Here is a 26,970-nt window from a genome sequence, read left to right as displayed (position 1 = left end):
TGTATGAAGTTTATTCACCTAGCATTCTAGCACTTAGCACCTGCTTCTTTTTATCTCATTTCTTTGTATACGTGTCTTGTGCTCCAAGGAGGATCATAAGCTCTAATGGCAGGAACAGTTTCTTATACAAACTTTCTCTCCCATAATAAATGAATAATAGATACCAATGAAGTGAAGGGATCCAGTGGTCAGGGGAACTTTCTGGATTAAGTTGGAATCTAGTGTTATTTAATATTTTCAGCACTGACTATGGTGGTGGAATGTATCATTCATTTGAAACTTAATCATACGCTGCCTTATGCAGTATAAAAATTTTTAGGTTTAAATTTGATTATCCAGATTGAACAGAATTCTTTGAGGGCAGAGAATTACGTCTTACTATGGCAATAGCAATATTTAAAAATAACATCATGATATGTACATTTTCTAACGTAGGAGTTGAAAGAATCCTACAAAGCAGACATAATTATCATCTCCATTATACTTAAGAGGAAACTGGGGTTTAAGGAGATTGATGACCTCATGACACAAGTCATGAATTTGAACCTGGAACTTGAATTTAGGTCATCTGATGCTAGCCTGATGGTCTTCCTGTCTCTCTACAGGACTGTAGTGTCTTCCTTTGCATGTGTCCTAGTTTGTGTTCCCGTTAAAGTTGACCCTGAGAAAAGGATTTGAGTGGAAGTCTGGGGAAGCGCAGGGAATACCTGAAGGGGAGAGGGGCTGTGATACAGGGAAAGGAAAGCCTCCAGTAAGGGGTGATATTAAACCAGCTACTACTATATGCAAATGGTCCTTAATTTCTCAAGGAAACACTGGAGATGGTGTCAAACCCATGTGTTGTGGGCTGAATTGTGTCCCTTCAAAATGCTTGTGTTCAAGCTCCAACCCCTAGAACCTCAGAATGTGAATGTATTTGGAGATAGGGCCTTTAACGGGGTGATTAAGTTAAAATGAGGGTATTAGGGTGGGCCCTCATCCAATCTGACTCATGTCCTTATAAGAAGAGGAAATTTGGACACACAACAAGACCCCAGGGATCTGCACACATAGAGGAAAGACCATGTGAGGACACAACCAGAAGGCGACATCTGCGAACCAAGGAGAGAGACCTCAAAGAGACTATACCTGCCAACACCTTGGTCTTGGACTTTTAGCCCCCAGAACTGTGAGAAAATAAATGTTTGTCATTTAAGTCACCCAGTCTGTGGTATTTCGTTACGGCAGTAATAGCAAATGAATGCACCATGACTCAGAATTTTCCCTCCTAAGTAGTGAGGGAGTCTGAGTAGCTATATTTGAGTTTCACCTTCTGTACTCGTGGATCTTGTATGGTCTCCTTGTCAAGCTGAAGCCCCTGGCTGGGCCGCTGACCTGCAAACCACCTGGACTGTTCCCACCTGCTTCCTGTTTTTGCCACCAACCTTGTTCTGCTATGTCCAGTATTGCTCACAGCCATGCCTGGACAGCAACGTGTCCATTTCCACCTGAGTAAGACATTGGGCTATTGTCCTTCCCAATTAGGACTCAGGTAGATGGATGTTTTGGAAATAGCATCAAAATTCAAAAGAGTTGAAAGAGCTGGAAGGAAGCGTACAGAATGGATTTTAACAGCAAATACACAGAATTTAAAACATCCCAGAGCGACAAGAGCCATCAATTATAGCCAAAGATTTAGAATTCAAACTGAATCCTAATGCAGAGTTTAACACAATGACACAATATTAGTGTCATTATTGTAAGTAAAGACCACAGAGCTATTAGAGAACAAATGAGATATGGGTGTGAATGCATATTTTAATGCGCTGCACCCATAGTGCTCGATGGCATTATTATGCATCTACAGAAGTAAAGGGTAGCATGCTGGAAAAAAATTAATTTTTCTAATATACATCTGGATATCAATTATATCTAGTTTGGAACCCTATGAAATGATGTATGAAATGGAAACGTTGAAAAGAGGCAAAAAGTGAATAATAAAGGTGGTTTAAAATTTGTTTTAAAAAACTTTGAGGAAAAGCTCATGAAATTTGGAGAATGAAGATGAGCAACAATACTGAAGTTTCTGAAGTGGTATCCACACAGTCAGATCGCTGTTATCTACCAGGAATTTAAAAGAGAAGAAATGGATTTTAAAAGTAGAAGGAGAGATTTAACTGAGCCTCACAGACTTTGAGATCAGAGTGAAATACCAGAAGATGCCCTCCCTAAAAGAAAGATGATAGACCAACGTTTACAAGGGGTCCTGAGAATCAGTCATATAATTTATCACAGTGAACAAATAACTCAGAAGTACAGTTCTTGGACTCTGAGCGGTATTTAAGAATTCAGCGACTATTTACCTTGCCTACAACTTCTTTATTTAAAGCCTGACCCAATCTCTCCCAGAACTGTAGATTCAAATTGACGTCTATGTCCTGGACAGACAATTACCCCGGTGGAGTCATGTAAGGTTCTTTTATAGAGGAGAGAGATGAGCCTTCCAGAGACTTTTCTATCTTTGTGTTAATTTTTCTTTATTGATGTGAAATCCACACAACAGAAAATAAACCATTTTAATGAGTACAACTCAGTGACATTTAAAGCATTCACAATGGCGCACAACCATCATCGTTATCAAGTTCCAAATTTGTGTTGATGTACGCAGTGAAGACAGTCTTTAGTACATATTTTTTGAGATTTCCTAATAAAATAAGGATGTAGTACAGAATCTGGAAATCTGAAGGGTTCCAGTGAACTTTCACTTGGAATTAAAATAGCCACTTAACACAGAAATGATACATGTTTGCACCTGACAAACGCATGATAATAAAATAAGTCAGAGTGCTATTGAACACCAAGGTAAATGCTAATTAGAGAGTATCCTGGGGAAAAACCCTACCTCTTCATTTCAGCTTCTGGAGAAACATGAAAATGCACTACATTCCAAAAGACACATTTCAAATAAAATTTTATTACTGTTAACTGTAGAAAATTCAATCTTTAGTTGGTAATTTTGTGCATGAGCTTCAGGAAAACTAATATGAAAGTCTGTCCCTGTATGTTCACCAGTGGTTACATGATATAGTTAAAATATGGTAAGCATAATGGCAAGATAAACACTGGTCATTGAGTCAAGTAAAAATCATGCAATTACATTTTTATGGATAAGTATGTAAGAATTAATGAGCCTTAAATGTTCATTAAAGGTAATAAAACTAGACACAACAGGCTTTGATTGCTTAAAAATGTATATGCTTGGGAAAGATAGCAAAAGGATCTATTTTCCCACTCCCACAGCAGAAAGGTAGGGAGGAGATACAGCACAAGCTGATGTTCTTTCTGCACACAGAAGGATTAATAAATAAGAGAATCAAATGCTGTCTCAAGAAATCCAGAGATTTCCAGCACTTTCTATTTTGTGAGTGGTTTTTACAGATAGATGAATGGATGGATGGATGGATGGATGGATGAATAGATAGATAGATAGATAGATAGATAGATAGATAGATAGATAGATAACTCATTGAATAATACAAGTTGTCTTAGGAAAATACATGTGGTTTGAAGAGAGGAAAGATTCCCCAGACCGAGTATCTCTCTCTAGAAGACCTCCTTGGGGCCTGAAAATACTATCAGAAGGCAATGAAGTCTCTGGTTACACTGTACAGTATACCTGTGCTCTGGAAAGGGTCACCGGTCAGATGGTTACAACATCTCTCCAACTAGTTTAAGAGACTAATTTAGGAGGGCCAGGAGTGAATGGTTAAATTTAGATGGAGGAATTCCATCAAGGTCAAGAAGGCAGGGTGAAAGACATCATTGGGGGAGAGCAGTTTGGGAGGCCTGACCCTGAACAGCACGAGGACATCGGCGATCCATCTTGAAAGGAGTGAAGAACTCAGGCATTCTGAACAGGCTTGAAGGTCTTTATAATCTAGTTTACAGTTGGTGATACTGGACTGTCACAGAGAAGCCTTATTAATATAATCTTTAGTTATTATTGCTCTGCAAAACATTTAGGGTGTAATAAATAATGTTTCCTGTATTGGGAAGTGATATCTTTTCTTTTTTTTGGTCAAGGAAAGCAGTATCTACAGCTTCACATAAGCATTTGCATATTATTTCACCAACAGTGAATTTGCCTTTAGATCAGCCACACTTATCGCACCTTCTGCTGGTACTACTGAGCCTTTGAAGGAAGTTTTTGTTGTTTGGTTCTTCTGAAGCTGGATGATTTCAGCTTTTCTTGACTGACCTTATAAACTACTTAACTGTCCCAAAATTCCTCTGAAAGAGAATTTTCCATTGCAAATATGAGGTAAATACTAATACCTTTAATGTTAATACTCCTTAGCCCACCAACTTTGAAAGGCATGATTTTTTCCATCAGCCACTTTTCTCTTCTTGGCAGTGGTCATAGCAGAGTTTTAAATTTCACATGGAAAATAGCCCATCTTATTCCCATCAACAACGCTCCCTGCTGCGAATCCCCGTATCTGACTGATGCAACTAGAGTTTACAACAGACCAGTTGATTCAGATGATAGATCACTGAAGCAGAGGAGACAGATGGGGCCAGGCTGGGCTTGGTTCTCGCAGGGCCTCAGCTTTTCTATTCAAAACAGGACAATGTGTCTGAAATTAGATCACACAATTTGGACTGCCATGGATTGCCTATCAAGGATCTGAGTAGACAGGTGTCACTGTTATGATGAAGAGTAAGCAAGAGTCTGATAGGCCTGGATGTGAATCCAGCTCTGAAAAGAACTTGTCACTTCTATTCTGTCTTCTGTTAAATGGCGATCACGTCTGGCTTGAAGTTTTGTTGTAAGAATTAAAGAGAACATACAGTAGTCCCTTATCCATGGGGGACACATTCCAAGCCCCCCAGTGGATGCCTGAAACTGTGGATAGGACTGAACTCTATATATACTATGTTTTTTCCTATACATACATCCATATGATACAGTTTACTTTATAAATTAGGCACAGTCAGAGATTAACAACAATAAATTCTCTTTGGCATATCCAAATTGCCCATAGCACTACCCTTGCCCTTTGGGGCCATTATTAAGTCAAATAACGCTTACTTGAACACAAGCACTGCGATACCATGACGGTCGATCTGATAACTGAGGCAGCTACTAAGTGCCTAATGGGCAGGTAGTGTATACAGCGTGCATACGCTGGACAAAGGGAGGATTCACATCCCTGCAGGATGAACTGGCATTGAGCAAGATTCTATCATGCTACTCAGAACTTGAGCAATTTAAAACTTGTGAATTGTTTCTTTCTGGAACTTTCCATGTAGTATTTTCAGATCAAAGTTGAGCAGGGGTAACTGAAACCATGGAAAGTGAAACTGAAGATAAGGGGGGACTACTGTATGTAAAGGTCCTGGCACAGGGTAACTATGTGCACAGGGTAACAGGTCCAGGCAGCAGATGGCTCTATGAGAGTATGTAAAGTCTGAATGACCTAGCCTAGCTCCACTTCTCCACACACAAGAGATGCATAATAAATGCTGGTTTCCTTCTTCTTCCCTTTTCCCATTATACATCTCAGCAACTTCCTGAATTTTGGCATCAGGACTTAGATGCGATGTAGTTAAGATATTGTCACGGGCTGAATTGTGTCTCCCCACTCCCCAAATTCATGTAACTCTAACCCCCAGTACTTCAGAATATAACTGTATTTGGAGATAAGTCTCTAAAGAGGTGATTAAAATGAGGTCTTTAGAGTGGGTCCTAACCCAATCTGACTGGTGTCCTTATAAGAGAAGGAAATTTAGACACCAGGGACATGTGTCCGCACAGGGGAAAGACCATGTATGGATGCTGCGAGAAGGCAGCCATCAGCAAGCCAAGGGGAGAGGTCTCAGAGGAAGCCAAACTGCAGATGCCTAGATCATGGACTTCCAGCCTCCAGAACTGCGGGAAAATAAATTTCTGTTGTTTAAACCACCCAGTCTGCAGTGTTTTGTTATGGCAGCCCCAGCAAACTGAAACAGAGGCAAATACAGCTTTGAATATGTGTAGTTGGTGATATGTATAGACCAAAGAAAGAAAGAAAAAGAAAAATTCCCAGTATTATGGACTGAATGAATTGTGTCCTCCCAAATCAATGTTGAATTCCTAATCCGCGATACCTCAGAATATGACCATATTTGGAGACAGGGTCTTTATAAAGGTAAATTAAGATAAAACCAGGTCCTATTCTTCAATTAAAAAAAAAAGGTAGAATCAACGGCTTTGGTCATAGATTAAAAGTGAATGTTTTAGATAACATGGTGTCACTGAATCTCCAGATGTATCTTTCTTTTCTTTTGACATTTGAAATTTAAAATGGTTATAAGGAAATCTTATTAAACGACTTTTAGCCAGACAAAAAAATAAATAAAATCAGGTGGTTATGGCAGATCCTAATCTGATATGACTGGGATCCTTATAAAAACAGGGAATTTAGATACGAACTCATATTGAGGGAAGACCATGTGAAGATACAGAGAAAATGGCCATCTAAAAGCCAAAGAGAAAGACCTGGAACAGATCCTTCCCCCACAGCACTCAGAAAGAACCAATCCTGCCCACATCCTAATCTTGGACATCTCGTCTCCAGAACTGTGAGAAAATACATTTCTGTTCTTTAAGGCACCCGGTCTGTGGTACCTTGTTATCACAGCCCTCGCAAATTTATCCAGTGAAATAACGTCTGCAAATTCAATAAGCGTGTAAATCAAACCATACATTGTCAGCAAAGGGAGGTAACTCTTCCATAAGTTGTCTAACACAGGGTTTCTCCAGTTTTTAAATCTTGTAGTCCAAGAAGCAATTTCAAAGAACCTGGGCCTCACCATGTTAGAACAATAAAGCTGTCTTTCCTTCTTATTCTAAGAAAAACATTTATTTTACAGGCATACTTTTTAAAAGAATTATCATTTAATGTAAGTTTTAAGAACATAAAAGACTGGCCGTATTGAAAATCCATTTTATTGAGAATTCTTTTTTATTGTTAATTTTATTATTATAATTGTTATAACAGACCTGTATCCATTTAGACCACCATTTCTGAGGACCATTAATTTTACAGTGACCACCAGATGAAAATCATTAGCTTAGCCTCTACATAGCAGATCCTGAGCAATGTGTCTCATAGGAGATGCTATTGAATGCATTTGAAATTTTAGAGGCAAAATGTAGGTTATATACTGTTTTAGTATTGCCATGTGGTTCCCTAATATGAGCAGCATAGATAAGTTCAGTTTTCCTTATTTCTTTTTGCATGGTTCTTGTTCATAAAGGTACTATGTCTTCTGGACAGAAATATAGCTGTTGAATTTTTTAGGCTTATGTTATAGTTGCTATTTAATTATAAAGTTGATGATTACATGTAATCTTGGGGAAATCTTGGGACTTATATATAAAATGGGGATAATAATACCTTCTAGAGCTCAGAGCAAATGTCCATTTGAGATTCTGTCCAGCTCTGAGATCCGTGAATGTGTGAATTTGATGACAGTTCAGCTACTGTGTCATAGTAACGTCATTTCAATTCTTTTTTCAACCTAGCCCCCATTTTAACCCGTTCGCAATACCATGTTACTAATCTAACTGTAGCGGAAAACTCTGCTTTCTACATTAGCCACAAAAAAAAAAAAAAACTGGCTAAATCCCAATTTTTGTCTGAACAAATGCCACTGGGATGGTTCAGAGATTCACTGGCCTAATTCTCAGTGGCTTCATTCTTCTTTCTATGTCTTCCACAGAAGCATTTGTACCATGATATGTTCTACTAAAAGCACAAATAGAAGCAGAAAAAAGCCTCCCTTAAAAGTCTCTAATCAAGATCACAGCCACAGCCAGTTTTCTGTTATTTTCTCAGTAGATTCTTTGGAATTTACACAGCAGGTCTCCACCTGTATTGCTCCTCAATATCCAACGTAGCCCAAAAAGATTGGAAGGAGACTGATGAGATTTGCGTCCAGTATCTGAAAGTCTGGATGTCCTCTGAAGGCATTCAAATAATATCTCTAAATAATTTGGCTCCATTCATGGTTGCACCAACCGCAAACTTCCTCAGGCTCTTACCCGGAGTTATTTTCAATTGACTGCACTTCAGAAAGCTCTTTGGTTTTAGATAAGCTTGGCCGTTGCTTCATTTTGTGAGGTAAGAGCTGGGTGTCAGTCTGTCTTGCTTAATCAAGTTGATGAAGGATAGGAGGTCAGGTTGGATACCTGAAATTCACTGGCAGTTTGTCAAGAAATACTAATTTAACCTATAATTTCTGCCTTCTCCACAACCAAACCTATCAATTTTTCTCTGAAATAGTATTCAGTCGACTTATGTAAAGTTTCCTTTTAGCCACTTTCTTTGACACTGCCGTGGATAAAAGCCCAAGTGGACACACAGTGGCTAAGGCAGAATCAGAACAGCCTAAATGATTATACACTGGATTTAAGATCCGGGGCAAGGGTAACACATCTATATTTAGTATCTATTATATTCATAGCATCATTTCCTCAGCCTTTGTCATAAGCGATGATGTATTTTACATTTTTGTTCAAATATCTAAACAATTGTTAATATAAGGGTGATAGTTTTAACTATAGTTCCTATTTTATTTTTCTCTAGAGGTCTCTCGCTTCTCTAAATTTCATTTTCTTTAAATAAATATGAGGGTCTTTTTTTTTTTTTCTCTAAAAGAGCTCTTTGTTTTCTAGGTGGAAGAAAGTAATGAAAACTAAATAAGAATGTCCAAAATGTTGTCTCTGCTGCTGGCAAATTACCTGTCCGCTTTGGCTGTTCTCATCCAAAGTCAGCTGGAATTTCAATTACTGATATATCTCAAAGCTTAGTGGCAAGCCAGTGGCCCTGATGACATGATACACACCCCAGTTCATGAACTGACTAAGAAAAACAAATGTACACCTTGCTTTAATAGCAAAGATTACCCTTTGCAATTATTAAAAACAAATAGCTTTTATCTATGAGGAATTCAATTTTCTCTTTAAACAAAGCTGCTAAGCATTTTCTCAAAATTTTCCAATGAGGCAAGAGCAATCTAGGGAGCTTAAAATTAAAAAATTTGATAATGAAGATCATCAAAAGTGACCTTCTATATTCAGTGCTTTTGAAAACTGAAGTAACATGTACATAGTTTTATAAAACTAAAAGCGTGTAATATTTAAATTTTCCAATTTAAAGTTTCATAAACTGAGGTCACTTAGTTTTTATCTTTGATTAAATTTGGGGGATCTTGTTTGATTTTTCAATTTTTACTCTAGCATTTTTATAAGATGAGCACTAAATTAGTATTATTTGTAGTCTGAATTGCTTTCATTCATTTCTTTCTGAGCCTGCTCTTTAGAAACAAGCTTTTGCAGCATCTAGACAAGCACTAAATCAATCTGCCTTAGGAGGCCTAGTCCACCAGCAAACAGACCACTCTCCACCCCCAGAAATGAGCTGACCAGGAAGATCATCAGGGTAACCTGACACTTATTAACAGTAAAAGGTCCCTCATGTCTCCTCACAGTATCATAAATCTCAGGAATTTCTCTCAACACAGGCAAGGGTTCATCTGATTGTACCCTCTCTTTTTATGGAAGAGACGCAAAGTTCAGCAACTCCCAGTTGGCCTCTGCTTTCAAGCTGGGAGAAACTGTAAAGAAAAGCTTCCCTGGACATCTGTGTTTACTCTTGACTGCCTTTATTGAGAACTCAACTTCTAGTACTTTCTGGAATCTTGAGTACAGAAACTATTTGTATTTCATCTACAAAGATACGCACATTTATTTTGACTACACTTTTTATTTTTGATGCACCATTTCTGCAAGAATTTCATATCAGTAACTGATAATGACGATTTTTTTTTCACAATTCCCATCACTACCTTTAAAGTTCTTGTTTCCAACACAAGGTTTCGCAGTTAGTGCTCTGATACCATCTGTAGTTGTTGGTCAAGGCAGCGAATTATGTTCACATACTCATCCAAATCAAACATCCTTATTGAGTAAGGTAAAAGGTCAACATAGAAGAAGAAAGTGACCAAATAAAGCGTCAAATTAAGTGTGACAATAATTCATTTGATTGTAGTATTTGTATGACAAATTCTGGACAGATTACTTAATTAGAACAGGTAGTGTAGACTACCTCTGGGAGAAGTTCACGGGAAAGTGATCTGGGATGACAAGGTAGCAACAGAAGAATAGAAGGATATAAAAATAAAAGTGTATGTGGGAAGTTCATGTGTTGGTGAAATGGGATGTTTGAGCATATGCAGTCTGAGAGGAACTAGAAAAGAAGGAAAGAATGACAATAAACGGAACTGAGGTTCTGGAGAAGCTCAGAGGGAATAAAATTCTTAGAAAAGATTGAGCGGTCCACCCTGAACACAGGAAGGTCATTTCATCCTCTAAAAAGGAAGAAAAGAGGTAAGCGTGGGTGGAGAGTCAGATAAATTTGTAGGTTGGAGCAGAATCTGAGATAGATCTTTGATTCCTTCCCCCGTCTTTGAGGAGTATGGGGCAAGGTCATAATTTGTCAATTAAAGAGCTGCAAGAAAAGGAAGGTGCTCCTGAAAGAGGTAAATATTTGTAACCACTGCTCTAGATGAGAAAGAAAATAGACTAGAAACCAGCAAAGAAGCCGAAAGCAGCAGTGTCCAGCGGAGGTTGAAGATGGATTTGTACTATCCTTATTTCATGCAAATACTTACCTGGTTTGCTCCAGCAACACCTGACCGCCTGTGGTTGGGGCAGGGAATATGGATTGTTGGCAAGATCCAAATTTGAGGGTATGCACAATGGATTTAGGGCGAAACAAAAGGAAAAGGTAGAGGGTAGAGGAAATTGCCAAAGGAGTAGTTAAAGTAATGTACTTGGATGCACAGAGAAGGAAGTAAGACGAGGGACTACGAGAAAGTGTGTGTGGTGTGTGTGTGTGTGTGTGGGCAGAAAGGAGTCAAATGACTGGAAGTCCTGCTGAATTGGAACAGTCGCTTTGGTGGGAGAAAGAAAATGGGAGAGCCAGAAGTAAAGAATGTCACTGCCCAAGCGTGAACTGCTAGATTTAGAGATTTCAGATCTAGCAGTCTGGAGCAATGTCAGAGCCCAAGGACTGGCCTTGGATGTAGGTTTCTGAAAAAAGGGTGCTTCAGTGCTTGAAATGAAAGCTGATAAGACGTGAAGTCAAGGCACTAGAGTGCTGTCTGCTCATCCATATGGATGTCAAACTGAAGGAGACCCTCAGAAGTTGGAAGGCAATGGACATATGTGAGTTACACAATTGACCAATTTCAGAGAACGATATGGAGGTGAAGGGTAACAGCAACAAAGACTGACAGAAAGAAGTTGCAGAAGTTTTAGGCGAGGAGAGGTTTTCTTTTGGTGAGAATGCAGAGATCTGCATTTGGAACATGGAAAGTAGGACCACACTTGACCCACCTCACAGGATTGTTCCGAGGCTCATATGAAATAATGGATATAAAAGTCTTCCAAGGAGTGTCAAATATCATTTAAATGGAAAGTATTGTTGCTATTATTAACGTACAAAATTACGTATAGATGTAGATAGTAGAGCCTAGACACACACACAGAGGAAATTATCAGTATTACATGCTATCAATACTACTTACTGTTAACATCTGCAGTTCTTGTAATATCTTACACTTTATCTTAACAGTTCTTAAAGCATTTCATGCTCACATTTCAGTATTTTCTCACAACAATACTGGAAAGTAAATAGTGTAGACGTTATTTTCCATATATGTAGAAACTGAGGAACAGAGACATCGAGTGATTAGGTTGAGGGCAATACCAGTGGCAGAGCCAAGACTTCAATTTTGATAAAAGAAATCGAAGTCTTCTAGCTCCCATAGGTAATGAGGGAAAAAAAGCTTTTCTCCAGGTGTTCATTTGCTTGCTGCTTTTCCTATATAACAACATCTATGACGCTGGTACAGCTGATAACTCTCTGCTCTGTATTTTCTTCTTAACCTCTGCTTATTAGAATATTAGACCTTGAGGAGCTCAAAGGTACTGAATTCGCAAGGGGACTCCATCCTCAACAGCCAATTTTCCCTCCAAGACTTCAAATATTTACCTGTGGATACAATTATTTTCCAAACTGTCTCTAGGTAGGAAAGACAAACTTATGTTATCTTATGTTAATGCTTGCCTAATGACTATATTTTAAACTCCGTAGGCCTCAGTTTCCCCATCTGTAAAATGTGTGATCCCCAGGATTGATACAATAGAGTTTTGTTAAGTGCCTGGCACGGTACTTTGCACTTGTTAAACATTCAGTCAATAAATAGTAAGGGTGATTTTAATCAGCCATGATTTATTATTCTGTATTTCATCATTAAAACATTTCCTTCCTCTATGTGAACTGTTTCATTGTGTTGACACCAACAAGAGGAAACAGACCGTTGCATCCTTGAGTCTGAAGCCTCAGCCTAACTGAGGAGAGGTTCACAAACTAATTGCTTAAAAAGTGAAGCAGATAGGGGAGGTTCTCTTTAAATGAGACACAAAAATCTCAATACAAAGAGCAAAGCAAATGTTTGTTTAATTCACCAACAATAACAGTAAGAATTCTCTTCTTCAAAACACACCAAAAAGAAGGTAAAAAGACAAGTCACAAACCAGGACATAAGTCATTTCAATCCAACCATGTGAATCATATATGGGCTAATATATGGGTGACCCTGGGCAACAGTCTGCAAACAGTTTTGTAAGGAACTGCAGCTAGTAGTGCTTTTACTCAGGAAGGGCATGTTTTTGGTTTTCTCTCCTTTTTGCTACTTCTCGAACATCTCTCTCCATCCCAGTTCATGCACAATTGGATCCTCATCATACAAACACATTAATGCTTGTCAAAAGTCATGCAGTCAGAGCATAGCACGGCTCCAGAGCCTCTGCCTCCATCCCACTCCCCAGCTCATGGCTTAGGGCTGGCTGAAGCTCCTGCACCCTCCTCTCAGTTCTCCCTTCTTCAAGGCCTCTACCCAGGACTACACTTAGTTGTCCCCTCTCCTTTCACCCTCCCTACAGGGCCAGCCTGGTGTCTGGAATGCCAGGGGGTCTCAGATGGTAGACGGCCAGCACTGTATCAATATTACACTGTGAAGTCGATGTAAATTAGGCCTGTGGATGGCAAGGCCCAGGTGGGGGTGGGAGAGGTTGTAGAGAAGAAAATAAGAGGAAGAGGAAGCTTCAACCCTGGAACTTTGATGTTAAATTTCCCTTTGGAGTAGAAACCAATGGCTGTCTAGATGAACATACCGGAAATAAGCAAAATGGTGGTGGGAGCCAGCACTGAAAGTGAACACAACCATACCCTTACAGACTAACAGCCTGATCAAGGCCTTACGTCTGCCTGACATAAAGATGGGAAAGAGGTCTAAATAGACATACTATGCAATGCAATGCCTAATTGTTTTTGCCAAATTAAGCTTGGTACAGTAGATTTTGAACAAGTCAAATAGCCATAATAATAAGGGAAACACTTTTATGGCACCTTATTATGTGTCATATGTGTCCTTACCATGTGACACATATGAACTCATTTATTTCTCAGTACAACCCCTTAGAAAATGTCTATTACTGGGTTGAACCATGTGAAATTGCCAGTACTCAACTGTTTTGACCTACAAATGGCAATTGTGCATGCCTCAGCCTACATTTTGTCTGCATTTTACAAATGAAGAAAACTAGATGCAGAACCCTTAAGTAATTCGGTAGAAAATGTCAAGCCTGAGCCCGGCAATTAGGCTCCTGTTTCCATGGTCATTATTAACTAGCAAAATCTAATGCCTCTCTACCACACTGAGTTAAAATGACAGAAATGATTTCTTCCAACCTAAGCATCCTCTCCACAAATCTAGGCTGTATCATTCCCAGTCTCCCCACACCAACATCTTCTGGACTTGCCTATTTCTTTTGAAATGATATCACTACCTCACCCAGTCACTCAGCTGGAAATCTCAGAATCAAATTTGATTTCTTTTTTATTTCTCGACCACCAGAATCCAAATAATATTTACTAAGTCTATCTTGGCAGGAGCTGTAGAATCCTCGGATGTGAGAGCTGGAAGGGACTTTAGAGATAATCTAGTCATTCTTCTAATGCAGACATGGTCACTGAGCGAGCAGGCAGCAGGCTCAGCACAGGAGTCTGTACCCCCGAGTTCTGGTCTGCTCTTCTCTCTCTACCTCAGTTCCCACACTGGAGTAATGCTCTAGATAATACCTCTTGGCTTCTCCAGAGCTTTGGGACCAATTGTAACTCTCTCACCGAACATTTACTCTGGACAGATCAGTCTTCTAAATGGTTTATCTGCATTGACTCATGAATCAGCACACAACTCTATGGTATTTACTATATGAACCCATTTCGCAAATAGGAAACTGAAGCACAGAGAAACTAAAGTGATCTACCTCAGGTCACACAGCTCATAGACTAGCTCCAGAAGCCATGCCCTAGACCACCCAGCCAAATACCCTTCGTCCCATCCTATCCTTCACTGGGCAAGGCTCAGACTTAACTCCCCTGGGAAGTAGTTTCCAATCCTCCCCTCACTCTGGGCTGAGTTGAAAGTCTGATCTGCCAAACTCTCCGAGTCCTCCCTCAATATCACATTGTATGTGATTGACACCTTGTTTGTTTCTCCACTGGATTGCAAACACCTTAAGGGCAATAACTGTGTTTTACTATTCTTCATAGTCACAGGATTTGACACAATACCTGACACTACTCACTACATAAATATTTGTTGAATGAATGTAGGAAGAATGAACGTCCACTTGACTACACTTCCTACCTTCAATTTCTCCTTCTTCCAGTTATCTTCCACCTTGAAGTGAGTTGGGGAGACTAGTGAGATGTTAAGTGTGTAAGCGCAATGGAGACAGGTAAGCCCTTCATTTATCTTCCTTAAAAACCAAAAATAAGCCTTTTGATTGTTGTTCCCTAAATGTTTGGTCATGAACTTATCACACTGTTAACACAGTAATTTTTTTTCTCCATAGTCATTATATCTCAGACCCAAATTTGTTTAAATTTTTTACTTTGACTTTTGAGTGTGAAACAAACTATTTTATTTTACCTAACCCATTAGGCAAGAAATCAGTTCCTATAAGCAGGTCAAATAAGTACCTTGACCTTAACATTGAGGGTCCTAGAGTATTCATAGTCATAATAGCCAGACACAAAAGAATGCATACTATATGATTTTCTTTATATAAACTCCAAAAACTGGCAACGTTAATCTACATTTGAATCTAGCTAATCTATGACTTAGAAGATAGGATAGTGGTTACTTTTGGGGGCAAAATTTAGTGACTGAATGGGAGCATGAAGGGGGCTTACAGAGTGCCCATAATGTTTTGTTTTTTTGATCTGGAAACTGGAATCTGAGAGACACTTGAGCATGTTCAACTTCATGCATTTACAATATATTCAGTTTTCCACATATAAGTTATTCATAAAAAATAATAAAAATCACATGGAAAAGAAGCTCTTGGTGAAGGCAATAGTTATTACTTATGTTCATTATTAATTCATACCTAAAATGCATATGGGATTTTTTTTTTGAGTAACACAGAAAGTACTTTGTAGATATAGTTTGCTCATCATATTCCACTGTGGTAGGGAGAAGTCAAGCATCAGTTTCCTGGGTGTTAGGGGTTGAATTGTGCCCCCTCCCAAAAAACCCCTCATATATTTAAGTCCTAAACCACAGTATCTGAGAATTAGATAATCTGACTTTATTTTGGAAAGAGGGTTGCGATAGATGTAACTAATGAAGCTAAGATGAGGTCATTCTGGAGTAGGGTGGGCCCCTAATCCAATATGACTGGTCCCCTTATAAAAGAGGAAATTTGGACACAGACATAGACATGCATAGAGGGAAGAGGATGTACAGACACAGGGAGGAGATGGCCATCTACAGGCAAAAAGACAGGCCTGGGACAGAGCCTTCCCTCACAGCCCTCAGAAGGAGCCAACCCTGCTGACACCTTGATTTAGGATTTCTAGTCTCCAGATTTGTGAGACAACAAATTTCGGTTATTTAAACCCCTCAGTTTGTGGTAGTTTGTTACAGCAGCACAAACAAATTTATACACTGGGCAAACCAAAAGGTTAAGTAACTTGCCCATGAACACCCAGCCAGACAGCAGGAGGGAGGTGACATTAAAGTTTCTTCTGTCCTGGGGACACTCACCCGCCTATACCTACCTCAACAAGCACCTCACACCCTTGGCAAGACTGCTCTAGAATGGGGAGCTGTGGAAGGTGTTATGCAGGGGAATGACATGATCCTTTTTCTGTTTAGGAACAATATAGTGCTCTGAATCATGTGACACACTGAAGATGGAACACGAAAACGTAAACATCGCAAACAGTTGTATGGTCCCTGTGAGGAATCCTCAGAAGGAAGCTTTCCTGACCTGGCAGTGGCCCAGGGCCTGAGTACTTCAAAGAGGTAAACTAGTCCACTTAATTGTTCCTAAAGCAGTGGTTCCAATCTTGTTTTGGTCATGATCTCTTTGAGAATCAGTTGCAAGCTATAAATCTACTGATCAACAAACGTCCGTACTCATCCAGATTTAAGAGCACAGGTAAGGATTTTTAAGGCAGAGGATTGGTTTTTGATCTTTCTCCTAGAGATAAAGACGGATGGCTAAGGAAAATGTGGTTTCTCAGAGGAAGTCAGCAATTAACTACTGGCCCTCTGCCAAGACTCAAAGGTATCATTCTGGAAACTTTGTAACTTCTCCACATTGGTTGTTTTTCTCTTCCCCTATCTCTTTTTCCACAATGATCAGTGGTTAATTACTTAAACCACAAAGAGATTCTGTGTCTCTCTTTATGGGCAGCCAGGAAAGGGGAAGCCTGAGGATGGAACCCCCTCCACAGCCAGGTTTGGGCAAAGAGAGAGTAAGTGAGAGGAGGGGAGCGCAGGTTAATTAATCCTCAGGGCTTGTGGTGAATAAAGGAGAACATTGTTTCCTTGGGAAGAATTTTCTTTATCTTCCCTGTGGACTTTTTAATATTTTATTTTCATTTTAACTCCATTTCCCATCATACCCTTATTGGTGCTAACTACTCAGGGCTATGGGAAGCTAAATTATTGACTAGGGCTGGTTAGAATGGAGAAGTACGGGAAATAAGAATATATGAGTATTTTATATTTTTACATTGAGGATCTTTGCTGAAAAATTTCACAAACTCCGAAGTTGTAACTGTTTAAACTTCACTCAAAGAGTAGGGGCCACTAAAGCTTAAAGTCAGGTACTGTTCATCATTGTATTTGCAGAGCTAAACATCCGGTCTGGCACATGGTAGACAATGAATAAACTGTATGAATGGATGAATGAATGAAATGATAATGGGATTTGCAGTCATGTAATTTGGATACTAGTCTATACTCATCTGTTAAATAAATGTGTGTAAGGTCATTTTACGTCTTTGGGACTGGCTTTTCTTTTCTGTCAAATGAGGGAATTGGATCAAATACACACAAGGTATTGGAACATTCTACAATTTAGAATGTGAATATATTTACTTAAGGCAAAGCTATTTGCAGTCACCACTATGTATAGTAGATAAGATGGTGTGATATGTGCCAACATATAGTGTGTCTAGGAGTTCTGGAAAGTCTAATTTGAGAAAGTTTCACTCTGTCCTAAAAGAAATTGAGACCTAAATTTACCTAAAGTGCAATCCTGTGATCAGCAATGCACTCGGTGGCACTTGCATAACCATCACTTCAGGCAGGACTGGACCAAAATAGCAGGAGGAAAAGAAGGAAGAGGCAATGTTACAATTCTACAAAGGAGAGAGTTTTGACAAGTACAAGTGTGAAGAAGGAAATTGCTCATTTGGATGAGAGACATTAACCCTTTCGAACCATCAAAAATTCCTGCAGCTTTGAGAATAGTTTTAGAAGTGGACCTTAATGCTCTCAAAGCCTTTTGGTAAGAGCAGAAGTGTCCATCTTTCAGATCATATGCTTATTTTCAGGGCAGATGTGTTCTCAAGGGCTCGTGTAAAGGAAACACAACTGAAATAAGATTCCATTAAGAGTGAGAAAACAGTTACAGTGCAATAGAAATAAAAATACACAGACTGACATAAAGTTGGTTTCATTAATATTTATCAGGGGATCTTATTTACATCTATGTTTCATGTGAATTCAAGTAGTCAATTTCTCTTAAGTTTTAGACAAATGGCTTTATTTTTACTAAATGAATACTGCCCATCTTTAAGGTGCTTTCATTACTGGACAAAACAATGCCGCTACTACCCACCCACCTTTTAATATTAAATGTCCTTTCTTGATAATAAGAAGCCAAAATCTTTAATACATGTACACAAACTGAATTGTTACACACATTTTCTTTTGTTCATTTTATCAAATTCTTCTGGGCGGATTCCTCCGGTTTCTTGACAATATTGTACATTTGCTTGAAGTGCCTAAGTGGCTTCAAATATGCTGGGACCAGACACATAATTTAATGGTCTTCCTAATTTCTGAATATCCTTCCCTCAAGGAGACCTGGGATTTGTGCTGACTTTTGTGGAATGTGTCCCCTCACTGACCTGTGATAAATAAAGCACTGTGTTTCTAAAATGGGGAGCATTTTCACAATGACTTTTTCTCATTTCTTGGCTCAGGAAATATTCTTATTGCCTCCAAAGCCATGTGGGACACATATTGTCAACTGCACCTTGAAAATGCTTTCGCCGGAATGCAGAGGTTAAGAACACAAAATTATCTGGGAATTTAAAATAAATCATGACTGAAACAACAAACAAATACTATTCTTAGTGCCCAGTAATTAGAGTAAGACCAATTTTTTCCCTGTCTACTTAATCACATTGTTGGCTACACAAAGAAATATATAATATTCTTTGCTTGATACAGGTGTGGAATAAGGTGGAAAAATGCCTATGGAATGAAGAGCTCACCTGAAACCAATTTTTTTTTTAAAATGGTAGGTCTCTGAGTTAGCCATGGAAAATCTCCTGCTCTCTGCGGCTGGCAAGGAGCCCCATATTTCATACTGTTTGATTCCTATAGAATACCCTGATCCAGAAAGTTTCTGTGAGACTCGTAACAGACCTAACACTAAGCCTTCAGTATGCTGTCTTCTGGTTCTAAATCCCATGGACATACCTGGCCCAGTTGTTCCCACATTTTGTACCTGAGCTGGACTGGTTATGTGCGAGCACCTGTGGATTCTCGCACCAAAAATCCTGATTCAACAGGTGTGGGGCGGGGACAAAGAAATGTGTATTTGTCACCCCCGAAGTAAGACTGTCACCCTTAAACCATCACTCTTCACAAAAAGTTTGCATTAATGAAAAATAGATTGGCCTCTCATTACTGAAATGAAAACCGGAGGTGGCCCTTCACAGGAGATCTACGCTCAGAGGTAGCCGATTTCAACAACTCAGAAATAATGGATTTAATTACCCCCCTACCTCTTGGGACTCTGGTTATGTTCATCTGAGTGCCCATCCTTTACACACGAGTTCAAATGTCTGAATAACTCTCAAAAGCTATTATTTTCAAGACTGTCGTCTGCTCCTCATATCAGCATGTAACATTAGCTACAGTAGCCATCAAGAGTAAACAGCCTTGTCATGACTCCAACGCCAATACGTTTGAGGAGCTTCTAGGGAGTCAATTTACCTATTTCTATATATACCCCTGCTATAGACTGAATGTTTCAGCACCCCACCAAATTCATATGTTGAAATCTAGTCCCCAACACGATGGTGTTTGGAAGTGGGGCCTCTGCGAGGTGATTAGGTCACGAGGGTGGACCTAACCCTCATGAATGGGATTAGTGCCCTTATAAAAGAGACTCAAAAGAACTCCTTTGCTCCTTCCACCATGTGAGGTTACAATGAAAAGACAGACATCATGAACCAGGAAGTGGGCTCTCTTGGCCTCCAAAACTGTGAGAAATAAATTTCCATTGTTTATAAGCCACCTAGTCTATGGTACTTTGTTATAGCAGCCTGAACCAACTCAGACTACACCTTAATATGTAAAACAAAGGAAAAACAAATCTATGAAAATTACCTATGACTGGTGAGTTTAATAGCCTGGAGCAGGGGTCCACAAATTTTTTCCGTAAAGGGCCAGATGGTACATATATTAGGCTTTGCTGCTCACAACGACTTGGTGGAACACGAAAGCAGCCATAGACAATATGATGAATAAAGGCATGGCATTGACTGATTTCCAATTAAATTTTATTTATGGACACAGAAATTTGTATTTCATATAATTTTCATGTGCTGCATAACATTATTGTTTTGATTTTTTTCAACCTTTAAAACTATTAAAACCATTCTTAGTTCAAGGGATATACGAAAACAGGCAGGGGCCAGATTTGGCCCTCAGGACATAGTTCGCTGACCCCTGGGCTAGGGCACCCAGCAAATGAAGCCACAGCCAGAGTCCCTAGCTGTGTGAAACTGTTTCTTCTGCTCTGTTCTGTTGCATTGTCTTTCACCATAGATTGCATTCCTGCATCCAATATACCACCACGCAAATGCATGGGAGATCAGGAAAGATGTAAGAAATTCACTGCAAAACCATTGCTCCTACACACACCCTATGCATTCCCATTGTGTTGCCCTGCAAGAGATAAATTACAGACATTAAATAAGGCCCAGACCTACCATGGAACACGAGAGGCCTTGTGAAGTCTTCCCCACTGTTTATGCTTTAAGTTCCTCACCTGTAAATCTAGACTTGACAGATTTACAGACCACCTCGAGGAGGTCCTGCATAGCTTTGCCATGAAAAAGGAAATTAATAAAAAAAAATTTGTACTTAATTAGACCACAGATCTTACTTGTGAATATCTCTTTATCTCTTGTCCATATAGCAGATTGGTTTCATCATCAACTTAAAGCCTATTAAGTTGAGTCAATTCCAGTCTCCTGCTTTCTTCCAAATAACTAATATGAAAGACAAGAGAGAAGCTTCTGGTTAATAGAGAGCTGTGGACGTTAAAAGGTTTAATCTATTAATATAGGGCAGCATTTCCCAAAGCGTGTTACGCTCAAAGCTGACTGTATTAGACGTCCTGCCAAAAAAGCATTTCAAAGTCAAATAAGTTTAGGAAAGGTGACATAAAATATCCCTTCTTTCTTGATGATTCTTAATACATGTTAGTATATTAAAGGCTCTGAGAATTCCTGCAGTAAAACTGCTTAACTAGGTTAAATCAAGTGCTTCCCAAACTTATATGATCAGGGAAGCTTTGTCTTTCTTTACTTAACTGTTACTAATATTCCAAGAAACTAATGACCCACAAACAACTACATTTTCGAAAACACTGATATAGACAAGGGGGAAGAATGGAAAGGTTTTAAGCAGGGGAGGGAGCTGTTTCAGAAGAATCGCTTTAGTAAGGATCAGATCTTTCTCTCCTAGTTTTTGTCATTTTAGGACATGATCCCATATTCCATTCATGTGCTCAAGCCAGAAAAACAGGAGCCACGTTTGTTGTGATGGTAAACTTTTAAAAAACTATAAAATGCATGCATGGTTTAAAAATAATCCCACAGTACAAATTACAGCATGAAATGTAAATGTCTCCCCCCATCTCTCTCTCACCTCTATCCCAACAGCCTGGTGTATTTTCCAGAAGTACTAAGCAGAGTTGTCCGTTTTCATGTCATTTTTCAGTTCTTCTTGCGGCAACTCTAAGTCATATTATTTTGAATTATAAACATTCAGCAGTAGCTATTGAAGGAATTCATTCTCATACTTCTTTCTGCCTCATCCAGCTCATATCCAATCATTCACTACATTCTATCAATTCCACTTTCAAAATATATCTCAAGTCTGTCAACTTCCCTCCATCTTCCCTGTCAGTGCTGTCGCCTGCATTCTCTTCTAACTGGTCTTCCTACTTCGCTCTAGTCCTTTCTCCTTATTGTAGTCATAAAGATCTCCTTAAAAGATCATTAGACGGTCCCTGGCTTCAAGGTCTTCAATGGATTCCCACTAAAATAAAATTCAGAATCTTTATCAAGATCTGTGAGGTGTTGCACGGTCAGGCTCCTGCCTACCTCCCCACATGCATGGCCAGACTCTCAGCAACTCCCTCACCAAGCACACATGCCTTCATTCCGTCCCTTGAACACTTAGCCTTTTCCTCTCCTTGGAGCCTTCCCATTTGCTATTTCCTCTGCCCAGATGCTTTTCCCTCCATTTTTTTTTTTGGTCAAACTAACCCCTATTCTTTCAAACATCAATTTAAATCTTTCTTTGTCAAAAAGACCTTCCCAGAGCACCAAATCTGAGTCACAGCATGGTTTTTCCTTTCATAGCATGCTGTTCTTCTTCATACTACTTCCAACCATTTGTTATGATATGTTTATTTTTTAAATGTAAGTTCCAAAAGGATAGGAAGCACATCTGCTTTATTCAACACTAAATTTGGTAAAATTGAGACTGTGTCTGTTCACAGAATGGGCTTAATAATTATTTATTACATGAATGAAGCTAGCCAGCGGAAAGTTCTCTTAAAGTTTTATCTCCTGCCTTTTCCTTACATGAAACTTTGGCTCCATCCAGATTTTCATTTTTTGCACACTTCTCACCCAGAAAATTCATTCATTCATCTCTCTTCCAAGTGGAACTTTAAAGGACATCTCATGGAACTCTCTGCTTAAGCTTCACTAACGATTTCAGTTTATTTTATTCTCTTCTTGGGAACTCATTGTACTTATTTTTTGTACCATTCATTTGGTGCCTTAATCTTATATTGCCTTGTAACAACTCATCTGCTATTGTTAATTAACACTTTATGTTTACATATTTTGTCCTGACAATTATGTCACAATCTATCACGTACAGGACCTGGTACTTTACATCCTAAGGTACATTCACAGAGTGCTTGCATGAAAGAAGGAATCTCTATCTCCCCCCTTTAGTGTCCCCATTGTAAGACTCTGATATGGGAGTTTGACTCATTTCCTTTCACTCCATTTTCTTCCTCAAACCTTCTGAGTGTGTTCCATCATGCCAAGAATGGAAGCTGGGATAAAGATAAATTCTGGAGATAGAGAGAAGCAGTTAATGGAGAAGTGTGGGGATAGAGGCCTTACTCCAAGTTTCTCAGCTCCTCCCCCAGTGCTAGAGAATGTGAAGACAACTTGGTAAAGAACTAAATGACTTTCTATGCTAAGCATCTCCTACAACATTTAAAACAGTGACTTGCTCAAGATTTTGAAAATATGGATTTTAGTATTTTTAACAAAGCAAAGAGGAATGTCTCCTTAAAAAGTTGCAGTCAGGACTCATTTTCTTATTGTTCAATTTTTGGATGAATTAGACCCAAATATCAATGTTATTCAGGAATTGTCTTTGGGATCCAAGAATTTATTCTATACTTTTTGCTGCTATTTCCATTCTTGTCCAAATAATGACATTTAAGAAATATTTAAAATATTGAATACCTTAGCTACTTCTTTTCCCCACTAAAATATAAGAGTTATAAAGTTTCTGCAACACTTTTAATGTACTTAACCGACCTTCCTCAATCTACTTCTGAAAAGTGGAGTAGGAAAGTTAAGCCTGTAACAATAGTATCTTGTTAAAATAGAACTGTTCAAAGTAAGTAGACATTTTTATAATTATTATTTCTTTTTACGCAGTGTGGCTTCACAACCACCTTTTAAAATGAATAGAGTAGAAGATACTATTTATTTTCTCAATGAGGAAACTGGGTATAGAGGGGCTTAATGACATAAGTATGTTGAAGAATTCACCTGAAATGTAGGAGTGCCATCAGACAACACCACTTTTCAATAAGTTCTAGAACAGGGTTCTTAACCTGAGGTCAGGACTGGTTACAGAATTCTGGAGTTCCTTGTTTGAAAATTATTAAGACAGCTGATGGTGACAGGGGAACATTAAACCAAGTGTGGGAGGGCCCTGTGGGGCAGCGCAGTTCTCTTTTCCATGAAGCTGGCTCTGCCTGGAATCTCTGGACATCTAACAATTATGTGGCTGCATATCAAGGAGGCTGTGAACGCCTGAAATTGCAGGGAGAATTCTGTGTTAACGTGCGTATGTTTGTTTTTCATATTCCATAGTTTTTACCAAATTCTTAAAATGGTCTGTTAACAAAATAAAGCATTAAGAATGCCTCTTCAAGAGTAATAAATGTTCTCACAGAGGCGACAATGTCAGAATAGATTGGAAGGGACAAGCAGGCTGGTGGTCACTGTGCATGATCCTCCAGGAGATGATGTTTGTGAATGAGTGAGTTTTCAGCAGTCCATGAGAATTAATACAAAAACAAAGAATTCTTCAGCCTGCCCAGATGTTGCCAGAAAGAAATACACTCAAGAATGCATCTTCAGAAGATAGCAAAGCAACTAGTGAGATGTTCAAGATGATCATATTCTTTATAAACCTCAGAGTGATACCCAACTATGAGCTATTCTATTTATTTTCACTCCTAAAGGAAGCTTCTCCCTCTTCTTATGTAATTAGATGCCACATTCCCTCCTTTAACTAAAGGAGAAACCTATCACTGTAAGATTTACCAACTCATGGTGATTTATATCTATCTTATAGATAATTATAATCCAACGTTAGAAATTGGAGTAAGGTAGGAATTTGCTAATAAAGTAGGGGCAGAAGATGTCCTCAGAAATAGGAAAGAGTACGTTAAAGACCACATCCTGAGAAATACTGCGGATGAAATGTTGCCACACTTGAGTCTGGCTGGTAAAACCCTGTGGCCATCTCCCAGAAGTCTCACACACAAATATCCCTAGATGTGGATTTTGCTGAAAAGCCTGCTCCGGCAGTTTGAGCGGCTGCACTCATATTTGATTTAGCCCCTTTGCCCTTTGAGACTAAAGACGCTCCTCAGCCAAATCTCCAACTCATATAAATGGGGATAGAGAGAGATGGGTAATGGAAACCGCAGGGTAATTCTCAAATTTTCATTGGCACAGAGCGTCTAACTTCTCTAGATGCAGCTTGAAACAAGTAGAAAAGCACCGTTCATTTGAGTTTCCTATTCACTCTGCTGTCCCCACTCTGTCCTTGCTCATGTCACAATGGGGCACGCTGAGTGATTCAACCAGCCGCCAAAGCTCTTGCAGATTCGAGAACTTCGGTTGCTCACACCATCCCTTGAAGAATAAGTGTCCATAATTCTACCCACGCCGAAAGGTGAAAGAACAGGAGGCTAGCAGGTGGGACGCTTTCCTATGGTTTCTAGGATTAAGTTGGTCATGAATTCTTTTAAATGAATGGAACTGCCCCGCGGGTAATCTTACTTGCCTGGGGCGCAGCCGTTCCGCACGCCATCTACTCCAATAAGTCTTCTGAACCCAGCTCCCCTGCTCTCTCCACGACGCCCAGGCCACAGGAAGAGGTCGAAAACTTCCATCAGGGACAGACCCCGCCCTGGCCGGCCCAGTCCATTTCATCCTCGGGCTGGGTACCTCGACGAGGCCCCAGTGGGAGGGTCGGGACGTGCGCAGCCCCCGGCGGGGCTGGGGGCGCACGAGGACGCGCGCCGGGGCCGGGAAGGGCGCCCGGCGCTCCCCGGTGCAGGTTGGGCAGCCCAGGCGGGCTCCGCTCCACACGTGGCCCCGGAGTCCGCGCGCTCTCTCCAGCAATAGCCCCAGGGGTCAAGGAGGCCTGGGCGACACCCGCTCAGGGGGCTCTTGCCCTCGGTCCTGGAGCGGCTCCCCCACGTTAACCCTGTCCAGCCCTTCCCCGCGCGCCGCCGTTCCCACCCCCTGCGCGCCCCACCTTGGCGGGCAAGGCCGGCGCCCAAGGTGCCCAGCCCCCAAGCTGAGAATCGGGTGCGGCTGGGGGTATCTTCAGGGGGCAGCGCCTCGGAAACGCTCCCCTCCGCGAGGCCCCGCAGGGATCCGCCCCGCCCTCGCCAACCCCGCCGAGCCCTGCCTCCCTCCCGGGCCACCCCCAAGCCAGTCTTTGCCTCCGGAGGCGTGGGCTCCGCGAGCGGCCGGGCTGCGGACCCTGGAATACCTGCTCCTCCGGCACCGGGTGGAGTTCAACTAGTGGTCTTCTCAATCCGGATCCTTCCCCGAGGCTGCGGGAAGCGCTCCAGCCACAAGGAAACTGCTCTAGTCTTTCGGCTCCCAAACGTGACACTCTATATATCCGGCTGGCTCGGAGACTGGGTGTGGGGCGGGAGGAAGCCACCCTCCCTCCGACCTTCCCCGTTGCCGCCGCGGTCTCGGCGTGGAGCGTGAAGCCGGCGGCAACCTCTGCCCGCAGCGGAAGGAGGGCGAGGGGCCGGCTAGGGCCCTACATGCCCGGGGGCGAGAGCATCGTAGGGAGGGCGGCCGTGCGCGCGGGCCCGCCCCGCAGCTTCCATTCATTGAGCGCCGAGCGGATCCACTCGCTGTTACTCCGGCTTTTTTTTTTTTCTTTCTTTCATTTTTTAATCGGTGGGTGAGGGGAAATGGAGTTGGAAAGGCGCCCCTCTCTGGTCTTGAAAAGAAGGAGCGCTCCCGCACCTTGAGAGAGAAAGGGGAGAAGAGAGGGAGGGAAGAAGAGACAGACAGAGAGAGAGAGAGTCATAGGTTCTGGCGTGAACTCTTGGAGGACACACGTTTCCCCACCCACCCTAGAAGAAAAGGCAGCCAAAAATCCGAGTTTACTCAGCGCATCCGTACTGCACACCCCGTGGGAGGGATGCTCTGGTACGTGCTCCAGACTCTGCGGAGGCGCCCTGCAATGATCAACCAGGGCAGCGTCCTTTTAGAAATCTAGGAGGGGCTGGAGGCGCGGTTTGCTCATACCCGTGGTTTGGAGGGCAGAATTCAGGCTCTGCGTTGGGTGCAGGTGGGAGTGGGTGGATAGGAGACTAGAAAGAATCAGAGATGCTGGCTGCAGAAACAGCAGAGGGCCAGCTTTGCTCAGCGGCGCTTCCCAAGATTAAAAAAAAAAAAC

The 26,970-nt window shown here is 40.7% G+C and overlaps 1 protein-coding gene across 3 annotated transcripts in view; it reads right to left on the bottom strand.

Moving 5' to 3' along the window:
- Nucleotides 1-26,651, bottom strand: part of FAR2 (fatty acyl-CoA reductase 2) — a 143,515-nt gene extending 116,864 nt beyond the window's left edge. Inside the window, exons 1-2 of one of the 3 annotated variants that reach the window (XM_070495088.1) lie at nt 26,041-26,253; nt 20,864-20,969 (exon numbers count right to left, since the gene is read on the bottom strand). The gene's annotated coding sequence lies outside the window, so the exon portion shown is untranslated. Of the gene's footprint in view, nt 1-20,863; nt 20,970-26,040 lie in introns of all 3 variants that reach the window. The other 2 variants (XM_070495087.1, XM_070495091.1) reach the window with 2 other exon arrangements.
- Between the last annotated feature and the right edge of the window lie 319 nt (nt 26,652-26,970).

This window comes from Equus asinus, chromosome 22, assembly GCF_041296235.1.
Source record: "Equus asinus isolate D_3611 breed Donkey chromosome 22, EquAss-T2T_v2, whole genome shotgun sequence".
Classification (NCBI taxonomy): Eukaryota; Metazoa; Chordata; class Mammalia; order Perissodactyla; family Equidae; genus Equus; species Equus asinus.
Note: the sequence above shows the minus strand (reverse complement) of the source record. Positions and strands in the feature narration are given on the sequence as shown.